The sequence below is a fragment of the Serinus canaria genome, chromosome 3 (assembly GCF_022539315.1).
Source record: "Serinus canaria isolate serCan28SL12 chromosome 3, serCan2020, whole genome shotgun sequence".
NCBI classification, from domain to species: domain Eukaryota; kingdom Metazoa; phylum Chordata; class Aves; order Passeriformes; family Fringillidae; genus Serinus; species Serinus canaria.
In genome coordinates this window covers 77523568-77547987 of record NC_066316.1, presented here as the reverse complement: position 1 = coordinate 77547987, position 24420 = coordinate 77523568, and the positions used below count along the sequence as shown (strand labels likewise).

Genomic DNA, 24420 nt, shown 5'->3' with positions numbered 1-24420 from the left:
CCCCAAAGAAGAATGAAATGCCTGAGCAAGCTCCTACTCTACATAAGAGGCACTAACAATGCAAATTTAGGTTTTAAGGTAATTAAGTTAATATTTCAGAAAGCATGCCTACAGTGGACAGACTTAAACTTTACAAATGCATCTACTTTCCCCATTTTCAAGTTCTTTAGAAAGAAAAAAGGAGATAAGCCTTTAAATAAATGGAGACTTGGCTGAAAGAAGCCTTATGTTTCCAAATGCATGTTTTTTCAAAGCAATTGAAATTATTTCAGTTTAGTAAATAATCCCCTTAAAAGAAAGTGATGCTTGTAAGCAAAATCTGAAAACATTCTATTTCAAATTCTTTTCTCTTTAAATGACTTTTTGCTGCACTTTCCCCCCTATTACCAAACACAGATAGAAAAACATTCTTCAATTCACCCATTTCTATTCTTACTCCATACTCCTAGTATCTGCCAACTTTTAATGTCCCAGAAGAAAATATCATAATAGTAGATGCAGAAAACCTTCACTTCCATGAGAGAAAAAAATGAGCAAAAGCAGTTGTTGAAGTCTTACAAAATTTAAAACATCGCTATTTTCAAATAGAGAATTAAAAAGTAAAAGGAACCGTAACATAACAGCAAGATGGATTCTAAATGCAATGGATTTCTATTTTCTCAGAAGAATCTGCCTTTTTATAGCTAGCATGAGCAATGAAGGCATTTCCTTTTGATATGGTCAAATACACAAACAGTTTGTTTTCTTTTTTTAAACATAAGTTTCAATGCCTGGAGGCAAGAAAAGTTTAGAGCAGCTACATAAGGCCTAGAAAGTCATTCCTTCTCTTACTGATATCATAACTACATTTTCTCCATTAGGATACGCTCCTGCAGCTAAAGTGAACAAATAAGTGAAAGAGACACATCCCAAAATAAATTATCAGCTGTGTGGTCATGAAGAAGAAACCTTTTGGTTGCTTCCCAGTCTCTTACTGCAGGAGAACTGGAGTCCCACATCTCCCCTAGGATGTCACCCTGCAAAAATAAATCACATTCTTGTAAGAACTGTCCAAAACCATGACATGTGTAAGCTCCCTGTCCTGAGAGTACTGGGACATATTCAGCCACAAATGACAGTCTAGTAAATAAAACCTCTACAGCAAAACTTCACATCTCAAATTCCAATTTCTGCATTAGTCTCCATTGCTCTGACTGGCCACACAGGCAAAGTAGGATAAACTTTACTTCCAGACTTCTCCAGTGGTGTGAAATGTCCAAGACAAAGGGAGACTTAAGCTGACCACTGGTACTATGACTCCACAGCAGTAGGGCAACATCTGAAGATCAGGGAGATGCAATCACAACAGCCAGGGAACAAAAAGAAGAATTACATGGGAATTTGAGGAAACAAAGAGGGATCAAGACTTCTGAAGGAATAGGATGGAGACAGAAAAAATAAAGAAGCAGCAGTAATAAAATAAAACAGCTTCTGAAGATAGGAAGATAGGAAGATAAACCAAACTCAAAGCAAGATCTTTTTAAAGACTGAACACTTAAAGGTGATGAACTCCAAGGACGTTCATGTCAAACCAAGGCAATTGAGAGGAAATGAGGTGTAAGAAACAGGGATCCTTTAAAAGCACTCTTACATGTGATTGCTGGTGAAGTCATGAATATAAGAAATTCTAACGATTTGAGTAAGAACATCTGAGACAGTCAGTAGACAAGAAGTTATTAGAGCCCCCAGCACTTACAGGGCACAGTCCAGCACCTAACACAGATCCCAAGCTGTTCATTCAGTGCTTCTTCCTAACTCATGCACTGTTTGTTCAGATGATTTTGATGAACTTTTTTGCCCATTCACATAAAGTACCTCATGCTTTTCATAGTCAAACTTCACAAAGAATAAAAAATTCCATGGTTACTAAAAGCCTGTTCACATAAGTTGTACACTGAACCACATGAATACTGTCTGCTGGAAAAAGTTAATCAGTTAATCTGCTTTGCATTTTTACTCAAGCCCAAACAGATTTTTGTAATGCAGCTTAATATCAATTTCTTTATACAATTCAAGAGATTATTTTATCAAACCATAGATTTCTTGCTAAACTAAACATACTGATTGTGTTTCCTTTTTGAGGAATGTTTACCCAACAAATGGTTATCAGCTTGGGTAAACACAATGCAGTCGAGATGGTTATTTAACATTAATAAAGACTTCCAAGTGCAACTATGCTGCTTCTTATGTACATAGGAAACAGAAATGCTCCAATTTTGAGATGTCATTCCTGAAAAAGAAAATTAAGAAATATAAAATTGTAGCACTTTTGTTCATGTTCATTAAACCACAATGCTAACACCAAGCACTGTAGGATCATGGGAAAAGCAAAGAAGAAAAATCATGTTTCCAATTACAAGAATAAGGCTTTTTAAAATTGTGGATCTTGTTTGTTTGTTTGTTTTTCACTTCCAATGCCTAGCACTCTCAGTTCTCATGATTTAGTCTTTCTTTTTAAGATTTAATATTTTCTCAAAGAATCTCTCATCCTTACATGTAGTAATTAAAAATATGGATTCTGTTTTCTGACACATATAATGGGTTGGAGTCCTGGGGTTTTCCTGGCAAGTGACAGATGGAAACATCAGAAATAAAAAGCTTTCCTCTTATCAGTGATATTACAAGTTTAATGACTTTCAGTGCCAGCTGGAAATAGGTTTCTTAATGTATCCTGGAAGGTCTCCTGTACACCTGACCTTGCAACACCATTTGAACTATCTGTAAGAAACCAATGTTTTCCTGAGCTTTGCTTTTGACTCTCAGAGGAACACACTGGCATCTATGAGAAAGCAGGTAACTGGTAACTGCTAAGACCAAGATGTGGAAATAGACATGTGTTTGCACAAATGATCCTGTGTTTTCCTCAATGATCACTCTTCTAGTGGTTTTTTTTTTTAATATACTTTTTTACATCTCATTTTACTCAATGGTAAAGCCATTTGCCATGGAAAACTAATAAAGTCTTTGCACACTCTTGAGCATTATAGTTCAGGCATTTACATTACTCCAAGAGCAGCTGATCTTCCTGCTAGGCATTGCCATCTCCACCTAATTCCTGAGAGAACTCTAAAGCTTTAAAAAATCCCATTTTCTTTTAATCATCACCAAGAATGGGAGGCAGAGATTTGGGTGTCCATACACATCTTGAATAGTTAAATGAAACAAAGTAATAAATTATTGTCCTCCTAGATTGGTATCCCTTTCCCCTGCATTGTAATCATCACAGGTCTCTGGATTAAAGAAAAATCTGTACATCTCCTGTAAAAATTGAAAAACTGAAGAATTCTGTGCTGAAGATTTGTGAACTTGGCACAGCTCTGCTGTGATGAGTTCTTAAATAAAGTCTTATTGAAAAAGCAGCTCATATAATTCTGACCCTCAGCATGCTGATGAAAGAGCAAGAAACTCTCAGGGGAACTGCAGAAACACCCAGGCATTAAGAGAGCAGCAACAGAGCTCTCAAAGCAAGTTGGCAGCAAGACCTTACTGCAGAGACGATGTGCATTTGGTGCAAACAGAGCTTCACCTGCTCTACAGTCCATGAATTTGTAGGAAGTGGTAAAAACAATGCTCTGCAAGAACCTGGGGTAACTTTGCAGAGGCCAAAGATAGCTACCTTGGTTTTGGCACGTCATATATAATTGTGCTAATAATAATAATCCCTGGAGACAGTGCTGAAGCTCAAAAGTGTTTAAGTTCCAAAGAAAAACAGGCAGATATTTTTGTAGTAGTAAAATGCCACAGCAAACTGCAGAACTGTTCAGCAGGTTATGCAAAAACAAATAAGTAACAACACCACCACCAAAAAAACACAAACCAAACCAACAAACAAAAAACCATTAAAACAAACAAACAAACAAACTCCATCAAAACCTTTCAGTGAAGGATAAGGAATTCACAGGACGTTTCTGAAGAAAAAGCCACCCAATCAGAAAGTTAAACTGTACGAGGGGGAGGAGAACAAGGATATACAGAGCAATCTGGCAAACAAAGCTGAAATAATAATACAGAAATGATTCTGTGAGAAAATATTTCACTCACAGCCTGATACATTTTGAGGACTGTACCTCCGCTTGCCACGATCTAGCTTGTGAAAGCCAGTCTTAGAAGTCTTAACCCTCATTTGTGCTTTGTTCACTTAGACTGCTTTTGCAAAAGGGAGCCTGCCCCAAACAGGGAGTGCTGCATAATGAGACACAAAGATCCAGGAGACGGGAGTTACACATTACTAGTAAAGAATATAGTTTGAAAACACCACTTAGCTCATTCATAAATTATTAATTCTTAAGGCTTATTATTCTCAGTTTGCAAATGGGGCAGAAAGAGATAGTTTGTGGCCGCACCACAGGGAAAGCACTTACCCCCCATTAGGTTCTCTAAACCCAATCTTAATTACCCCTCAGGTACTTACACTCATGCTACCAAGAAATCTTGTGACACAGGGCAGCTGAAATCTTGTAAATAATTTATCAGCAGAAACCCAAACAAATTTTCCAGAGACAAAGCAATGCATTCACTATTTTATAATCACTTTGGCAACACTATTCCTACACCTCAAAATAAATGAAAGAGAACTTAAAAGATTGTGTTGGAATAGGACGAGGAGTTTTTCTGACATTTGCTGCCTTTCACGTGCTGGAATTCACCTCCAATAGGATGGATTTCCAGACAAATACTTGTGCTTCTCACACACAGATTTTACAGGACACTTTCTCATATTGTTGTTTTTCATCTGTACTCAAGCTCTTGCTATTGTAGGAGTCTAAGTTAACCTTGTTTTACCTGTACTTCTTATACCATACAGGGGATTCTGTCACTTGTCACAGAACCAGGAAAGGGAGGGAGACTCCGCAGGGCTGGGCTATCAGGAGCTTCCCATCAGCCTTTCTATGGAAGGAAAAACTACTTTTACAAGTTCAGAAACTATCTGATGGCTACTCATGTGGGACCCAACTCTACAAGCTCTTATCCTTGTAAATTATATGCCTTTGAGCAGCTTCAGAACATCAATTAGCCCACACTAGTGTCGTCAGGATTGGGCCTTAAACCTAATTCTCGTTATTTCTTATCTGCCTTCTGAAACGTTCCCTAGAAACCGTGGGTTTATACTCTTTCAGAAAGATGCCAAATCATATCAGAATACACCAAAAGAAATTTAAACTAAAATCCAAAGTATCAAGTAATTGCAAGTGAGTCTTTTAAACCCACTTTTACTCGTACAACACACAGCTTTCAAATTACAGCCATTAAGAATCATACTCTTTTCTTCCATTTAGATCCCAAACAACCACTTGCTCAAAGTTTCTTCCCCATAAATCAAAATTCACCACTGAGAACAACTGTGTCAACACTATAAGGAAATTTGTTTGCTGTGTTAAATTGAGCTTCAAAAGCATGAACTGAACACACATTTGTGATCACAAGTAATGCCTCTTCTTATATCCATTCAAAGTGTTTACCTTATTACAGCTTATTATAAATGTACTGTCTAAAATGCAGCAGCATGACTGTTCTACTTCCAGGCCCTAATTTTATGATAATCATATGTAATATATTCATATGTCTACTTCACTGCCTAACAAAGCCCAAACTGGTTTCTTAGCAGATCTGCATCCCCCACGGTTCAAATTTCTTTGCCTTAGAATGTTACTGAAAAACAACATTAAGAAAGACATAATCAAAATTTTACTTTGTATTTTGCACTATGGTAGGCAAACAAAGGAATATATCATTGGAGGCTGAATTTGGCATACTGACTTTATCAAACACTGGTATCTAAGTGGTATGTAAATTATTAAACATGCTATGCAAGCATTATTAGAAAAATGGGGGTAGGGAGCAAGATTATAAATTTATAAATGTTTTCAACATCTAGAAGCCCTATTAATACTTGAAAACGCTGGGATTGTACAGAGAGAATGTGCAGATAAACTAAGACCAGAAATAGCAAACTTGCTTTTAATCTCCCATATTTAATATATTTTGGGTTTTGCCTAGAACATATTTACAAAAAATAGTAACTTTTCTTCATAAACTTCGGAGGCAATTCCTAGTAACTCACAAATCTGACACTAGAACATAGAGAGATTTACAGAACTTGTAAGAAATAGAAATTCTTTTGATCCCCATCTACTCCATTAGACTGAATTGTTTGTCATTAGCCAAAACTTCTAAGAACCAAAGTCTTGAGCCAGAGAAGAGAGCTCAGTTTTGCTCATTGTAGCTTTTATACAGTACTTGCAATAGGTTTTTTTCAGAAGAATGTCAGATCTTGAAATCAGAGAAGTCTCTTACAGCAGAAAAACATCTTTTAATTGATTTTTCAGGTTTTGTATTTGTATTATATACTTGTTCTGGTTTTGGCTGTACTAGCATTAGCTTTCTTCACAATAGCTGGTGTGGGACTGTGTTTTGTGCTGAACACAGTGGTAATGATGTGGAGACAGAGCCAAGGCCTTTTCTGATTTTTGTACTGCCAGGCTGGTGGGGAGGGCACTGGGGGAGCTTGGGAGGTTGGGAGGAGATACAGCTGGGACAAGTAACCCCAAATGACCAAAGGGACATTCCAGACCATAGAATATCACTCAGTACATAAGGCAGAGGAAGAAGAGGAAAGGGGGAAAATCTGGGGTAGTGACATTTGTCTTCTCAAGTCACTGCTAGGTGTGAAGGGGTCCTGCTCTCCTGGGCATGGCTGAACACCCATGGGTGAACATTCACTGGGAAGCAGTGAATTCATTCCTTGCTTTGCTTGAGTGCACGGCTTCTGTTTTCCCTATTAAACTGTCTCTGTCTCAATTCATGAGTTTTCTACCTTTACCCTTCCTATTCTTTCCCAGGTTCTGATGTTGGGGGAGTGAGTGAGTGAGTGAGTGAGTGAGTGAGTGAGTGATGGGACTTGGCTGCTGGATGGACTTAAACCATGACAATAATAAAGCACAAACTTTTATTTTGTAATACATTAGAAGAAAAGTCAAGCTACAATGATTTTTTAAAACCCTGCCATTTTGAGGAGGCATTCTTACACCTAATTGTTGAGGCTGGACTTCACAACTCTGCTAATTCCACCTTTATTTTTGTAAATAATGAGTTTTAATAGGATGAGTTTTAGGTGACTGTTAGAACCACTTGAATAAGGAAGCTGATAAATGCCTTGATGGAACACTGCAATAATATACAACATAAAGCCAAGAGGAGCCAAACAACAACAACAACAACAGAAATAATCTAAGCAGTGCTATGACATCAAAATAATAAAGCAAAGATGTGTTGGGAAAAAAGCTGCAAAAGTCATGTTAGGGATTTTTCATCCTTCTAAGATTTCAATTAGAAGGAAAATAATCTTTTTTTTTTCCCATTACAGATAATACACCACAACAAAAAGATTAATAGCTGCTGACTTAACGCAGACTTTTAAAAATTAGCTTAGATCAAAGGAAGTGCTGTAGTGAAAGTCAACTGCCCTAACCCACTTCTCATCTGCTTTTATAGTATTGAGCTGGCATGAACTCCCTCCCCTTTCTTGAATGGTTTCCTTTAAACTTCAAAGCTTAACTGACTTTGAGGCTTAAGACACAGAAAGCTTTTTCCTTCTTCTTCAAAAGCAATTAATGACATGATGTATAATCTGACCTACAATCTAGTATCTAAGCACACAGGTCTTCCTGATCATTGTGGGGCTACAGAATGTAAGGGGCTCGACAGAGAAGTTAATCGTGGCTCAGAAACTGCAAATGGTTTTAGGGTGCCTGCCAGCTGATGAGGTCAGGCTGCTGAAAGAAAGGTAAGCAAGGGCTAATCTATCAATGGCATAAATTTGTCGATAAATGAGGCTACAGAGGGATTCTCAGTGCTTTACCTTTCATTGCAAGCTGCTCTTTCCTTTCCTTGCTTCGTTATTAATGAGTCTGCAGAGTTTGGAAGCCAGATTTCCCAGGATACCATGGTAATGGATGTGGGGTGGGGCAACACAGACGCAGTAATCACGAGGCAGAGGAATAGAGAATATTCATGGACTTTCAAGAGTCACAACTGGCTACAGAAGATATAATGGATTTTGCAAGATCTGGTTGGAGACACCTATAAAGTTCTTGGTCTGTTTGGGCAGCACTGTTTCCAGATAAATGAAAAAAGACTGTATCAGAGTATTTGTTTTACTGTCAGCTAAAAGGGATTGCAACTTCAAATGGTGAATGCTGATAACAGGAAGTAATTAATTGTTTAATAGCTGGTCCTGCCAAAGCCCTGAAAGATAGGAAATCCGGGAAAGCCCACTGTACATGAGCACACTTTTCATGGCTTTGTCCATACATTTTATTATTATATGTGGGATCAATAACAAAGTAAGCGAGCAACAACATTTAGTCTTCATTCTAATTTCATGAAATTACTCCACCCACTTAGTCTGCAAAAGCTAAGGCAAGCAAAGCCAAGGAAAATCGCTTGAGTTTTCTAACTGTATGATGTATCCAAGAAAACGCTTGTCATAAAGCTGTTTCCTGCAAAGATCTCTGCATGGGCCAATTCTTAAATTCCCCAGAATTCTGAGCCTAATTCGAGTGCTCTGCTCAAGTGCTACACTTGTGTTTGAGCTGCTAAGGCCCTACCTAAGGCCCTAACAAATACAGCTAAAAACAATTGTTTTGCTTTTCACATGATGTAATAGTATTTCAAGTAACATCAAAAGCACTTTCTGGAGACAGCCAGTGACATTAAGACTTCCATCCAGGAAAAAAAATAATCCTTGAAGGCTGTTTTCTACAAGAACAAAAATAAGAAAAGAAAAAGAAAAACAAAGTAACAGCAATGGCAACTCTGTAAATCTGTTACCCAGTAATCTCAAAGTGTATTCTAAAACACTTGTAATGTGTACAAGTAACTTGTAATGTTAAACTCATTTCATTAGCACGCTTTAGATAAAACAGCTGTAGGTACTAATTCTGCAGTTGAGAAGTCCAAGGTAAAAGGGAGTTGATTTGTCAGGCAAGAGTGCACACAGTGCAGAAATTAATGAAAAAGCCTTGGTTTGCAGTTTCCTGCTATAACTACTAGCACTAATTACTAATTAGGAATTAGTTAGTACAGACTTTTCCTTAAAGTCCTGAATGAAATATTAACAAGGTAGTAATTAAGTAATTCAAGGTCTGTTTGCTTTAGTGTTTGCATTAGCATTAACTTTAGTATTGCAAATCCAAAATCTGACTCACTGATCTATAAACGTCCTTCCAAATTAATCAGAGACGTCCTTTGCTTTCCTTCTATTGAAGTTAAATTATTCTGCAACCCCTTTCTATGCACTAATGGTATCCAAAGTGTAACAGGTGGAAAGAGACGGCAGTAAAATGCAGTAATTGTACTTCGCATTATTTTCTAAGAAAACAAAAACATTCTTGTCTCTAATTCTGCTTTTGCACATTCCTTTACATTGCTTCTACTACAGACCAGCCTCTTCCCTACACCCCAGCAAGGTTTAAAAGAAATGCTACAACATGTAGTTAATCTGCTCCTGCAATGATCACCAATCAAGCATGGCTAACCATGACCCACTAACCAAATGAAGCAGAAGCTGGGCTGCATTTGTGTGTGTTACTGTTAAATTACACCTGGGTAGGTTAATGTACGACACTAATGGGGCATTTTATTTCTTGTGTGGTGCAGCAGGAGCACACAAGCAATGGGCAGCTCCTCAAGGCAGTGAGGACCACGGTCAGCATTAACCACCTCTGCAAGGGGCAAGAGGTTCAAGAGCTGTTTGGCTAGAGCCTCACTGCCTCCCACTTAAAGCACTGTCAGGGTCTTGGCTGACCCAGTCAGAGTCCATGGATGACTTCTGCACAGTTGAGTGAGACAACTGGCTTCCAGCAGACACCAGGTCATTATTTCTGTTCTGAAACAATGCTGACTTCACTACTTCATGCATGAAAAATAAGAGAAAAATCTCACATCATTGCCGGTACAGAATCCAGAACGGCGTCTCATGAATCTACCACTGAGAACATGCTCAAATATTTTTTATTACAACACATTAAGCTAAAATCAATAGATTCATTTACTGAAATGGATTTAGTACTTCAGCAAACCAAGAGAAACTACCACTTTTTAAAAAGAAGTGACATTTCATTACAGCATTTGGTTGTAAACTCACTGGCAGAAATTTTTCTGTATACCAATTAAACAGTAACTCACTGAAGATAGTAACATAAAAAGCAATATTGGGTATTTACAGTTCCCTTCCCAGTAAATGAAAACATCTACAGTTCTCAGCAATACAAATAAAGTCTCTGCACAACGGTTCTAACAATGCTGCCACATTTCTGATCTTTTCAAATATTTCTGAACTATTTTCCCCAAAGATATAATATGCTATTGTCTTTACAATCAACCTTTTTTTGTTTGGAGAGAATCAGAAGTGGCATTTTGACAATTTCAATTTGCTGAAATATAATAACACCACTGAGTTGTGTTGTTCTTCACTTTCATTCTCACTTTATGCTAGAAAGATAAAACCACGATGGCTTTACTACTGTCAAATAAAAAGTAAATGAATAATGGTTTTGTTACCTATTGCATAACAAGATACTGCATCACTATTAGTCAACTGAGTTTTAATATATATTTCTCTCTCAAATGTGAAACTTTACCAATACTATAACCATTCTGGAAAACTGCCACAGAAACGTATATGTGACCCTGGCAATAAGAACTGTGAAACCAAATTTGATGAAGAAATAATTTAAATATTTCCGTGTAAATTACACAAATAGAGAAACAAATTAAGAATTCAAAAGGAAATATGCTTACCTGATTTATTGTTTATGTACAGCTCCATTTCCCCCTAGGATTACTGCTTTGTAGATATCAAGGACATTTTTTGAATTGTACAGGTGCTATTTATCATTTCCTTGAGTAGATCAGCATCCTTCTACTTTTGCTAGTATGAAATCTCATCTTTTTCCCTACAGGCCACTCTTTCATGAGCATAATCTAGTTTACTTACATCTTCCTCCTTACTTGCTAACCTTCTCTAAGAGCCAACAACTTTTTCATCAGAGCTCTAACAGACCCTAAACTTGTAGGACTTACCTGGTTTTGAAGACTTCTTTTATAGGATAGAAGTGGTGGAAAAAATGGATATCTGAAAATCAATTACCAGTAGCTGAAGTGACAATTGAGCTACAGGACTTGTCTGTGGAGAATACTATACTGGAAATGCAAACTTCCAGTTAAAACAGCTCTACAATAAGAATGTGGTTTTACTCCAGCCTTTAATCTCATACTTAGAACAGGCCAGAGAGAAAGGCAAGACAAGTATTTACACCATTATTTAGTTACTTAAAATTCAGGAGCTAGTTTCTATATGTAATTTCCAGAGAGACTGGCACCTCTAAAAAGTGACTGGAACGATTCAGTGAGGCAACCATCAGACACTTTTCTTAGAGGATCCCAGACTCACCCTTGGATTCCACTGTTTTCCACCACCTATACAGGCAGCCTGCAGGGTCTATGGTGGCTGAACTTAGATCATGTGACCTTCTTTATAGGTATTCTAATTAGACAGGATATTATCTACAACCCCGTTTCCTTTCAAGGCTGATATCCTGCATAATTATCTCATTTGGTATTTCTTTTACCTTCTGTGTTATTGTTTGCAATCCTATTCTTCTTCATTTATCTAAATTTAATCTGCATTTGCCTTTTACTAGCCCTAAACCAGCACAGTACCTCTCAATACAATAATTTTTGCCATCAACTGCTTTTTCTCCAATGTTATCAGGATCTGACATTTAAAATATTTCTCATTCATGATATTCACTATTCATTTTACGTATACTATAAAGAAAGGTCTCAGAAACAATTTCCTAGTCAAAGAATTTCCCTATTATACCATCTCTCACCCTTTGCAACTTCAACATCTTGATTTATTCATGAGTAATTTATTTTAAAGACATTATCATCTGCATTTCGCAAAGGTACTACAAGTTCAAGCTCATTTATCAAGTTCAACCTCATTTGTTCAGTCCAGATTCAAAATAATTCACCTCTAAAAAGCCTAATAAATTTAGATACTCTCTGCCTATAAACTGTACAGTAACAATTTGCTTTCTTTTCCCCCCTCAAGCCTGATCTTGGCTGATGTTCTAATTCTTTAAAACAACAAACAACTAAGAAATGGTAAAAAATGCCTTAAACATCTTTTGCTGCCCCTTTCAATTAGATTTAATTTCTCTTAGGGTCTGATATTTATAATTTTACTTAGAATCTACTTTTTTATTTATTCTTTCTCTTTGACTGTTATTCATCCCACTGCCTTTATTTGATTTGCCTCCACTACCTAACAAAAGCCTCTAAAATAAAATAAAATACGAAGAACTTATTTCAAAAATCAGAACAGATCAATAAAGAACAATTATGATCACAAACATCGCATGAAATGAGTATTTTCTGATGGAAAGAATAAAGACATACAAATTTAGGACACTACTTTCTCTGAGAAGACAATTATCTACAATAAGTTTCCTAAATTGCCTAAACCTCCTAGAAACTTGAGCACACCATCCTACTGTCTGAGTATTATACTCTAGTCAAAAGAAAATGCAAATGCAATCACATTTATGGAAACTAAGCGTGTGGATGTCTACATCAAAGGAAAAAACAGTCCCTACTGCCACTCACTCAAGCATAGGAGCTGGCCCCATAAACAGCTGCTGTCATCAAGGTATCCTCAATTATTCAGAACAAATTACACTCTCTATGTGCAGAGGCACACCCAAACCAGGTTTGACAATGCAGTTGTAACAGAAGAACAGCTGCAGCAACAAATTACCATGTTCAAGAGCTTAAAATCATCATGGACAAATCATTCTCTCTGCCAGATGATTTTTGTGAAACATAGGAAAGCAAAACAAAAGATGCTGCCAACCCCAAATCGCCCATGTATGGGAGCCAGAACACTCTCAAACACTGAAGCTTGTGAAATAACAATGTGACAAAGAGGACAAGGACAATAGCAAAGCACAACTTGCACTACAGCACAAGAAATCTGGCAGCTTTACAATGACCTGATCAGTTATTCCACTGTGACAAGTATGAAGGCACAACGCAAAGCAGATGAGAAATATCTGCAATATCTATGCTCATCTACTGCTAAAGCAAACCCTTCATTTCCAGGATCTTTCTCAGCAATTTTTAACTGGTAGTGAGCAATAACTTTATGGTTCGGAAACAGAGCTTAAGCCTTTTGTTTTGCCATCTTTTCGAAGTGGAAAATAAACTGTTTATTAATGTGTTATTATAATGAGACATAATCTGCATGTCCTAATGCTCACATTTATCACAGTGTGTTTCCATACCACTGGCCACAGGAAAGCTACCATAAGAGCAATCTGCTTATCATTTTGAAAATCCGGTTTTCTGTTTGACCGTACCTCTCAGAATGGTATCCATAGGGGGTCAATGGTAAATACTTGGAAAATTACCAGTAAGGTAAGAAAGGAAATGAATTTAAGAAGAAGAAATGATGAGGGGAAAAAAAAAACCAAAAAAAAAAAAAAAAACAACCATAAAAACCCTAAAGTCTCATGGCAGATACATTAGCTACACTGGTTTCAAATCTCATTACTTATCAAACAAAAGGAAATGGGAAACTCCAAATCAAACATCTCTAATGTGATAAAAAACTGGGTTTTGGCTTAATCTTGTGGGTAGTACAACAGAAGTACCCCAACCATAACAACTGAACAAGAAAATACTAATCGTCTCAGGGATTAATTCTGGAGGCTTTTTCAAGGGTGTTGCTGCTGGAACAGGGGCCACAGACAAGATGTAGGGGAAGGGAAGATATGTTAGATAGCATGACTGTGACCTCCCAGCATATATGCAAGTGTTGTTTCCTCAGGTATCCTGTATTGTAATGCTGTTAACACACCCTCTTCCCTTACTAATGCACAACAAGCCATTTGACACATTTCCAAAGTCTCTTGGTTCATTTACATCCAACAGCTACTCACAGGCAGCTCTTCTTCCAGCCCCTTACTCCTGAGCTTTGCTACTAATCTAGCTACTGCTGCCATTTCCAATTTCTTTTCTTCTTTGCTATATTTCTTTTTAAATTAGTTATATGGCTCTGAACAATCTATAAACCTCTGGAGTTTCAGACACGTTCCTAAGAACACCAGCTTCTCTCAGCTCCAGTTAGATTCACAAATTTTTAGGTTAAGACAGAGATGCTTTATTTTCAACATATACCGCACACTCCATTAAAAAATCCATACTGTCATTACGGGAAAGCAGCTGCAGAATGACTTCAAAGGAAAACACTCATCTTTCTTCTTCTAAATAAACATTTTAGTGAAGAAAACACAGCATGTTCTTTGAAAGAGGACCATAGGATCTCAAGAATATAATGCAATTCTACCTCTTAATGGAAAAAGGGTGCATCTTTTTGTATTTTTTGTATTATGAGAAAAAAATACACTTTCAAGGTAAACATATAACAAGAAAGATCCCAAGATACTAAGAATGGAAATACTGAAAAACTTGCATAATCCAAGTTGTGGTCACAGCCATTGGAAAAGATAAGAAGGAAGAACTGACAGGAATACTGTATGCTGAAATTAATTAATGTATGCTATTCAATCAGTAACAGCAGAGGTTCAGAAACATCCAACTCTAAAATTTCCCAATAATATATCCTTATGAATTAGTTAAGTTTCACAGCAGTGACTGCTTATACTCCAAAATGTCACAGAACCTGAAAAATTCAGGTCAGAAGGGACACCCAGCCAACACTCAATCCAGCCTTCTACTCTAGGCTGGTTAACTTCAAAGATGAGTCAGGTTGCTCAGGGTCTCTTCCAGTTAAACTTCGAAAATCTCCACAGACAGAGGTTTTACAGTGTCTTCAGGAAACCTGCTGCTTTGCCCCACCAAATTCCATGCAAATTTTTTCTTACATCCAACTGGAATTTTCCTGCCATTTTCCTTTCCTGAAGGACTGGTGTCCTTCCCCAGGCACCTCTGAGAAGAGTCTGACTTTCCTTTTTTCTGCAATCTCACTTCAGATGAAAGACGATTGCAATGAGTGCCCCCTTTACCCCTCTCTCCTAAGCAAACCCTATTTCCTTAACCTCTCCACACAGGCCATATGCTCTTCCCTTCACCATGACCCCCACAGAGGTCACTCCAGAGGGGTGGCTTCTCATACCCCAGGGAACCCAGAATTGTGCACAGTTACCCAGGTGTCGCTCAGAAACGCTTGAGCTGAGAACAGGGACCTTCCTCGACCTGCTGGCAATGCCCTGGCTAAGACAACCCCAGGTGTGGTTGGCCTTTCCCAGTGCCACAGCACGTGGCTGGCTCAGCTCAGCTTGTGGCCACTGGGACCTTTGGGTGCTGCTCTGCAGAGCTGCTGTGCAGCCACTCAAAGACATCAGCTCGCTCTGCCCCCCCAGATGCACAACTCTGAATTTGCTGTTACTGAACTTGTTGAGGTTCCTTTGTCAGCACTTGTTTTTCTAAGCTTTTTGAGAAATGAGGTATGATCATACTGATTTTGTATTGCTAAGATGCATTTGTAAGCCCAGGAAATGGAAGGCTTGAAAAACTGCAATCTGTTCATTTTTACAATACTCATGAAAAGCATTTGAAGGCTTTTTTTTCTCTACACAGTTAATACAGAGGTAAAAAATGCCCAATAAATTAAGATCTACAATCAATTAACTATTATTTTAACCTTTCCAGAAGGCTTAATTCACCCCATACTTGCCAAGAACAAACTTACATTTATTTTCAAGAAAACACTACTAGGAGCTGAAATAACAAAACCTGCTCCCCCCCCACCACCCCCAAAAAACCCAAAAACTCAACAAAAAACCCCAACAAAAATCATACTCCTAAACAAAAAAACAATTATTCTATCTTTTTGGCAGCAACAAGAAAAAACTGCAGAGGTAATATTTCTAATTCTGTGGACTTATATAGAACACTGCATGCTTTACAGAGAACAATTTTTTTAAACTGAATTCATAGCTAAAATCATGACAAAAAGCAAAATGGAGCCTGATCCATCAGAAGAGAGTGAATTTATAAATTATAGCTCATTAACATTTTGCTCTTAGGGGCAGCAATTGTGTCAGCATACAGAATCACTGCTTCAGTTTTTGCAGTGCTAATGCAGATTTCATAGCTATTCTCTTTCTGTTTACATCACCAGTTCTAAGGCTGGTTTTTTTTAAAGCATTTTATTTTTCTCCTTAAAATGTCTACAGAAAATAAATATGTCCACTGTATGCTGACTTTTACTGTAATATAAATGCAAATACATAATATATTAATATTTATTTCTATTATTGGTGTCTAACACTCCCAGACAGGACTGAGAGCTTTAATATTCCAGGGTCTGTAGAAACACACAGGCAGTCAGGACCTCTTGCCCTTAAGAGAAGCAAATATGATTGAGAAAAGCTGCAACAAACAATGTCAAGATGTAGAGAAAGGCAAGGAAGAGATCAAGGGATAAAGAATTAAGCCATATGCTTTTTTTTTTCTGAATTAATTCTCAAAGTAGTGGCTCAAAAGTGCCTTTTTTTTCAAAATGAGATAAATTCTCTACCTTTAACAAACATATAATTTAGGAATGAGCAGTTGGTGATTTTTTGCTAGCACCTTACATTTTCTAACTTGCAGTTTGTTCACTAAATTCTCCCTAGCACCTCCCCCACCTTCCTTACAAGATATCAACTGTGTGGGTAGGGCAGAATCTCCCATGGATTCTGTCACTGCTCTCATGAATTCAGAATTCAGTTATTGAATCTGTTCAGATTATTGTTTAGGACACAAAGAAAGGCATCTTGAGCTTGGGACAGAAGATTCCAAGTTGTCTAAATACTCTAGCTTCCACAAAGTTCACTCCAAGTCCTACAGTGCTCTCCTAAAAACCATCTTGCTGCTGAAAATAATTAACTTTAATGTAAAACCTTTCATCATTCCTGCCAAAGCAAACACAATCCACAACCCTATGCCAGGTAACTTTTCATGTATCTCAGACAACCCTGAAGATAAAAAATAGATGCTGAATTAGACCAAGTACTGTGGAATGATGTGGAAACAGTGCAGAAGAAAGGAGGGAGGGGAAAAGGACAGGTTCAGACTCCAGAAGGCATTATCTCACCACTGTATGACTTCCCACGAGTTGGAAGTGCACTGACCCATACAGACTTCCCTTAAGACTGTACATTGTCATTGTACCAACAAACATTAGGACAAAATACTAAATTCCCACTATATTGAGAAATTTATTTTGAAATATTATCTCTCCATCAGCCCTATTTTTTTAAGTTTTGGTGCTAAAACTGTTTCCATGTGTTGACTTCTGCATGACACACAAGTATAGGTGGTTACCACAAAGGACAGAATAATAAAAACAAAGAGAAGGATTTCTTTACACAGATTCTCAACAGCCCAAGACTAGCAATTCCAATGATGCCCAGTACAGCTTCTACAAAAGCAAGTAGCAAGAGGATATGAAAATCCTGCTGTAACATCCCACAAAACTCCATAAAATGTAAGAGCCACCCACCAGTTCTCTCGGAAGACTGTTAGCAGTAATAAGAATATATAATTGATGTTGCTTACTTTGTCCTAAAGATGCAGTTTGAGCTTCAGTAGAGGCAGATTATACAGCTTTATCCTCATCCTGTGTGTTTTAATTTAGAGTGACTGTGTTTAATGAAATGTTGAGATTCAGATTACCAGGATTTATCTTCTTCTCTCACAATCACCAAATCATGTAATTATCACATTCCTTCTCAAAACTGTCAAGGTATTTTCAAGGTATTTGTTCCTAGTGGAGGTTGGATCCAGATCTGTAGCTCTGAAAGCATTCTTCAGCTTTCAGAACTAAATTATTTCTGTCCAGGATAACACATTTGCTGTCCTATCATTACTTTCCTAGCTAAAAATAATTTTCCTCCCATTTTTCTTCCCCTCACTGTCCATGTTAACTCTGGTAATAAGAAGATGAAACAATCCTTCTCTGACACTATGTTGCTAAGCTAACGAAGGTTACAGCTATTTGTCTTTAATTTGACAGGCCCCTGTTCAACTCAGTGATGTCTCTTTAAGTTTGAAATTACTTGTCTTAAATGTGAACAGCCAGAACCAAACACTTAGAGATAAATCAGCACTTCTGTTTTCTCAGGAACACCGCACTTCAGAGATTCTAAGGCTATACCATCTTCAAGCTCAGGACATGATTTCCCTAGGTCATATTCTATGGCATTTCACATCACATAAAACACAGTAACAGCACAAAATAGTAAGAAGGGGAGAGAGGCTACAAAAACAAAATTCAGGTTATGACTTGACCATAATAAATGAGTAATTCTTTTGCTCTACTATTTGCTCTGGTAGTGAACAAAAAAATCTCTGTGATTATGCATGAAAGTCCAGTAAGCAAAGTTCCAAATAATTAAGACACCAGCATACTCTTAGTGGCTGTCAATAGGCACAAAGGGAAAACATTTTCTGCTAAAGAACTTTACATACTGCTACTGTGGAGCTCTCTCTGGACAGCAACTGATTGTGTGGCAAAAGTTGGACTAATTCTCTCTCCACATTTGGAGTGGTCTGAAGACCTGTACCCTAAACAAGGGCATCCCAAGCTTTGGGGTCACTCATTGGTAGTAGAAGTCATTATCAGGGAAAAAAAACATGTTAGCTTCAGTTGAGAAATCAGCAGCTCATCCTACCTTAAAAAATAACCTCTTAAGAGCAGCAAGACCATAAACTCATTCCTGTTCCCTCTTCTTCAGGAAAGGATTGTTTGGCAAATTGTGGCCAATCCTTTCAGTAATCAGCGACATTGCTGATTATCAGTAATAAGTGACATTGCTGAAGGAGTCATGAATTATGTCTGACCTGGTTCTCAGACACCAGTTCAGTCTGGGTGTTTGGACAAAGGTAAGACAGCTATGTTCATGAGGTTTCAGCTCATGAGGTTTCAGCTCTTGGGAACATTACAGTAAATTATCTGAGGTGCTGAGCTGTTGCCTGCAGATCTTAAAGTAAAGGTAGATGGATTTTATCTGGAGAGTATACAGGTTCTGATTTGATATGATCACAGAAGTTATTTGGGGATGATTACCTGCTGCAAACCTCTCTCTGGCAGAACTTTACAATGCTTTATCATGCTTTAGGTTAAAAGTGTATTTGCTGAGGGAAAATGAGGCAGTTGGACAAATAATAGCTTAGAACCAAACTACATTCCTGGAGTGTTGGTGGTCAGCTTAGCTGTCTCGGCAATCAGCAACAGTGTTCTCAAGTTTAATAAAATCACAGATTAGAACTATTGATGTGCAGGCCAGAGCAGAGATCTTGATTCCCTTCTAGTCCTTGACAGCAAGACTGCTGTAACTACAGCAGCAAATTCCCCAGAAGCAAACTCAAAACTCAGAATCTTTCCACTAGGATCCTCTCATAAAAAACCAAAATACTAACAACACATTATTATTTTCAAAATATTATTTTCAATGTAACTGTCCTCATATTCTATCAAATCGAACAATTCTATTTTGAACAAAGTAGTAGTTACTATGAAACTTTTAATAACTACTCTTAAAATACTAAAAATAAAACAGTAGTAATTAATCTTTATTTAAATGGTAATTTAATGTGCTAAGAAAGCCAAAAAATGAAACTAGTCATTAGCTCATAGTAAGACTGCCAGAAGCTTCATTACTTATTAATAATGGAGAACACAGTGTACTGAACCATTTCCCCTAACCCCAGAAGCTACTAGGAACTGAACTGCAAAAACTGACAATCCTAATAAATTGACCAAGCAGTATGATTTTCTTTATAGATATAATTACTGCATATAGTGCAGCTAAGTTTTCATTATAATCTACATTGATCAAATCTCAAGTTTAAAAACAATGTGTCATAAAACCCCAGTAACATGCCCTTCCATTGGGCAACTATTAAGTATACTGAGACAATAGATTTAGTTACTTCTAAAAAACACAAAATTTCTATGATAGAGTTTTTGCTTTGATATCATCCTTGCAAAAAAATACTAACAATATTTAGGAAAAAATATAAAAGAAAGCTTGCCAGTTAATTCCAGCTGATGACAATACTTTACCTTCTTGATCAAGATTATCACTTACAGAAACCTTTTTCATTTCATCAAATTTTCAAGACGTGTTTAATAAATAAGAAAACCACTGGTCCTAAACGACTTAAGATCCAAAGAAAGCTGCAAATCATTGCATTGCTTCAGACATCTTTGAAAGAAAGCAGAAGTAACAGTAACCACTACTGTTACTACAACTAACATAGCTTAAATGGGAGAAGACACTGAAAGCCAACATCTATAGTGAAACAGTTGTACAATACCATTGAATGGACATTAGAACTAAACAATAATTTAGAATAATTTTATTTAGAAACAAAATTAATTTTTCGAAAGTAACTATCCTCTATTAAATTGATTCCTTCAATATAATCTTAAAGAACATTCTCCGGGGGAAAAAAAATTAGAAGCCATTACCATAGCAGAATTTTGAAATAATTAATTGTCTCATAAGCTAACTGAAACAGCCATCATTTATATAAGTCACTGAACTTACTGAAACTAAATATTACCCTAGAACAAGAGCAATCACAAACACTGCAAAAATTTAAATATTCTATCATAAACTCTGTTCAAAATAGCAACATATAAAATCTTGCAATACCTATGAACTAGCAGATTATTAGAGGAGTTAAGCTCCAGGCAGATCCCTCTAGCCAGGAAGACTCTTTTTCCCCATTTCTTCTATCCATCTGCTACCAGATGCAAGATTCAAAAGCTCCAGGAGTGAATGACTCACATTTCTCTTGCATAATGAAGTAGAGATATCCAACCCCTATCAAGCACAACCAGTGATACCACTGTAAGCAAGTTGAGGAGGAAGATCAGGTAATTTCAGTTAATCTTATCAGTTCAGCTATGTCTCAGAAACATTATAAATATTAATATATATTAATGAATTATTGATATAAGAAAGAAAGACATAGAAAAATCATCCTAGAAGAGACATTACTATTTCAAACTCTTTTCCCAGAATCACCATCTACAGTTCTTCATCTTCAAAGACATTGTTGCAATGATCTCCTGCACAGTTTTGGAAAGTCAAACATGTTTGCTTTTGGGAAGGGATACTTTGATAAGGAGTTTTTCTTTTTGCAGTTTTGTAAATGCATATAAACTGAAACATGAATATATGAGCACTATATGTGACTACTATATAGGAGTTTATATGTTACTATGAATATTTCAAAGACCTGGTAACATTCTGACTTGTCCAATTCAAAGTGCACTAAAATGCACTGGAAGTACTGCTGTCTAATAATGGTCCACTTTGAGTAATAAATCTACACTGGCAGAGGACTGTAGTCGTTTGGAGCATTCCTTAATGCACACATTTGGCAAAAAATGCTGTATCCTAATAGAATACGTAATACTTGGGACGTTTGCAAATGAACATGAGTGGGTAATTTATATAACAGGAGGGACCAATCTATCACACAGTGTGTAAAAGTATATTTGAACCAATATATATATAAGTCTGCCTTATATATATTCAAGGACCACATGTAGTTCACTGGTCTTTTAACTGATGGGATAGTTAGCAACAGCATATTAAGCACCTGAGGAAGTGCTGGGGGAAGAATGAAAGAAACCTGTGCCAACAGATATGAAAGACCACTGAACATCTCCAGAGTACAAAAACTTCTTTTTGCACCACCAAGTCTCAGTGTGAATTATTACTCCCTTTTTCTTTTTTTGGTGCTGAAGATCCCTATAAAGGTGTGACAACATCACTCTATACCAGTTCCTCCTGTTGCCATGCAGCAAAAATCAATCTAGAATCTCAAGCAATCAGAGAGGAGCTTCAATTTCAAAAGCTTTTTGTCTTTGTTAACTACATGCCATTTCCCAGTTGAAGGTAATAATAATCCACACCAATCAGCCCACCACTGCAGCATTGCTTTTAGCACCAGAAGCAAAGCAAAGCAAAGCAACAGTGTGCAAAGATACAGCCATATATGTCCCTATAGCTCCAAAAATAAGTTATATTTTATAGAGTGCATCTTGTGGAATTTGCTTATTCAAACTTATCATTGTAATCCCCAGTAATTAAGTGGAAAACAGGCTTTGTTTTTCAAAGGCAGCAGCAGAAATTTATTTTGACTATCCACTTAACCTATTCTGTGATTACTTTTTCGTAATATATCACTAGTGTAGTCTCATCCTATTAGGATGAGACTACACCAGTGATATATTACCAAAAAGTCCAGTATTAACTTACTCAAATTAACTGTACATGAGGTATTTAGGTCCCATGTATAAAGAACTGCAGACACAACAGAAAATGCTATTGCACCCATATCTTCAACACTATGCCATCCCCTATTCTAAAAAAAGCAACAATAGAAATACAGAAGGGTATGTAAAACACAAAATTGATCAGAGATATGGGTAGGATTTCAGGAACAATTAAATAGATCAAGTTCCTGTGGTCTGGAGGATGCAAGATTGGGTAACGTGGAGAGGAAGATTAAGATCAGGAATAGAGAATGGCTGCTCATCACTTCTCTTGACATAAAAGCTAGGTTGAACCAAAAAACTGGGGGTCTCTAGCTGGTCAGAGTGACCCTGAGAAAAGTTAGAAAGTCTCTTTTCTTAGCCCGGCGCTTGAAGAAAGAGTCAGGGCTCTTCATTTCTTGGTCTCAAGGTTGTTTATTGTATCTTATCTATAAAATTCTTTCTCCTGTCTTGCCGAGGTCTGCTCAGCAAGACAGCCAGAGGCATTGTCTCTGCCCCCGGGGTGGTGTTATGTCTTTATACTAAAAATTACATATACAATGTTTACAATTACTTTCTAATACTTGTCACTTATGTTAGACAGTGAGCTTCTGCTCTAAACTAATCTAAAAGTGCTAACATCACAGCAGAAGATGGAGGCTAAGAAGAAAAAAGAGAAAAGCTAGACACGCCCAAATCCTTCCATTTTGCCCTCTGAATCTCCATTCTAAAAAACCTCAAAATCGACTTTTTCACCCTGTGATAAATTCCCTATCATTCTACTTAAACTTTCATAGCTTGTAATCTTTCATATAAAAGTTAGTAATTGTTTTTTCTTAAAGATAAATCAAAGGCACAGAAGTCTTAAGCTCTGTGCCAAAGCCTCTGAGCCCCCTAAGCAGAGTCTCGAACCCTCCAAAGCAGCTGGAAGAATTTCTTAAGCTCCCACACAAAAAGAATAATTTGGCAATAGATTTTAAAGATATAAAATATTACCGTAACTCACAATGATAATATGGCCTTGTATGTTGAAAATTTAGTGGAAAATCCCTCAGACATACTGAGGGAGGGAAGTCCAAGTGAGTCTATTAGGCACCAGGATGCAGATTCCACTTCCAGCAGAGAAGACGCTGCACGCGAATTGCAGGAAGCTGTCTGCATGCTTTGTATTTATCCTGTTAGTGCCCTCATTCCCTAAGCATTTGCAAGTGGCCTGCCACTCAGTCCTGCAGCTGGATCCTGTACAGCATCTCTGCAGCTCTCCTGTGAACAGAAGGGTTTCTCCTTGGCCCAAAGTATTAGGAGGGGTACCACTGCTGACTGCAAGCAGCCGAAAACAAATGGGGTATTCACCTCTCTCACTTCCACCCAGGGGACTTAAACTCTTCCCAGCCATGGGAAAAACCTCCCATTTTGCTACTTAATATTCTTGTAAGTGGATGGAGCAGGCAGAAATGGAGCCTCATTTAGAACAGTAGAACAGTTAACTCTTATAAAGCTTTTAAAGAAGCACTGGGCTGAAGAGGTATCAACAAAAGTATACAAGGTTATTTTTGAAGGAACTTCTAGCAGGCTGTTTCATGCAAGTAACATTTCAATTGTTTGGTTATTAGCCAAACTGAATAATACACATGCAGGAACTGGGGAGATGAGTGCAACAGGAAGATGAAAAGCATTAATTTCTTATTTTAAAATAATTTTAATACACTACCAAGGTTTAAATTTTAAAATGTATTTGCTAGATACAGTTGGGAATACTGTTTAGTAACATAATTAGGGATGGCAAAGGGAAGGCAAAACACATCTGAGTTTTCGAAATTAGGTTTCATTTTGATGTAAAACAAAAACAAGGTTTTTAAAATTCAGAAGCACAAGCATATGCACATGATGGAGGGAACAATGCAGCCAAGAGTGCAAAATATGTAATAATTACAGGTATCATCTAAGACATGGGAACACTTCAGCATTCTAAAACAGATACCACGTTTCCACAAAGCAGTGTATTGGCTGACATGCAAATGCCTCCCTCTCTT

General features: G+C 37.2%; 1 protein-coding gene across 1 annotated transcript in view; it reads right to left on the bottom strand.

Moving 5' to 3' along the window:
* RNGTT (RNA guanylyltransferase and 5'-phosphatase) overlaps positions 1-24420 on the bottom strand; it is a 172097-nt gene that overhangs the window by 10127 nt on the left and 137550 nt on the right. The gene's annotated exons all lie outside the window — the stretch shown is intronic.